The sequence below is a fragment of the Copidosoma floridanum genome, unplaced genomic scaffold (assembly GCF_036245765.1).
Source record: "Copidosoma floridanum isolate Cflo_tuat_1 unplaced genomic scaffold, Cflo_Japanese_pri ptg000025l, whole genome shotgun sequence".
Classification (NCBI taxonomy): Eukaryota; Metazoa; Arthropoda; class Insecta; order Hymenoptera; family Encyrtidae; genus Copidosoma; species Copidosoma floridanum.
In genome coordinates this window covers 8,378,159-8,379,006 of record NW_028321902.1, presented here as the reverse complement: position 1 = coordinate 8,379,006, position 848 = coordinate 8,378,159, and positions in this window count along the sequence as shown.

The window sequence follows — 848 nt, the reverse complement described above, 5'->3', positions numbered from 1 at the left end:
CTGATTCACTGACACGATTTGAGTCGTCACTCGTCACTGCGCGATTACACGAAAATCACATAACCCTGAATAGACCAAGAGCTGAGGCCGAAGGGCGGTAAAAATTTTAACCAGCCGCCACTGTCACCAGACTTGAGGATCCTCATGATTCGTGAAGATACAAAATATTTCGGTCATATTTTATAGTAGTGAAGAGTTATGTGGTAATTATAGCAGTGTCAGATAGTCTATTTTATAAACCAGCCGCAGTTTTTATCAATGGATAAACAATACAAAGCTTTCGAACAGTGCTACTTATTTGTGGCAAGATTATGATGCATCTTGTACCTGAAAATCGACCTCCAAAAATATAGATATTGTATTCTTATCTATAATGTTATCTACAGTTCCGCATATATTATTAGATAAGATCGGGTAGGGGGTCTATTTTTTTGAAGGTCGATTTTCGGATACAAGATGCATTCTAATCTTGCCGCAAATAGTGCTATGAGATAATAACTTTTTATTATCTATCTATTGATCTAAGTTGCGGCTGGTTTATAAAAAAAAAAAAAAAAAAAAAAAAAAAAAAAAACATATGGCACTTCTTATATACCAACAAAACTCTTCATCAGAATGAATTGTGACAAAAATATTTCGGATCTTCGGCCTCAGCTCTTGGTCTAAAACGCGTGTTTTGGGGCGAAGTTCGGAGGAGCTCCGAGCTAAATCCTAAACGAACCTATATAAAAGTATCCCGATGCCAGCGCTGCTAGTGGCCGGTGGTGACATTGTTTATGTTTTGGAGTATTTTATTTACATGTGATAATTAATATTATTACCAACTGAGAGTAAGTACAAACAAGTTG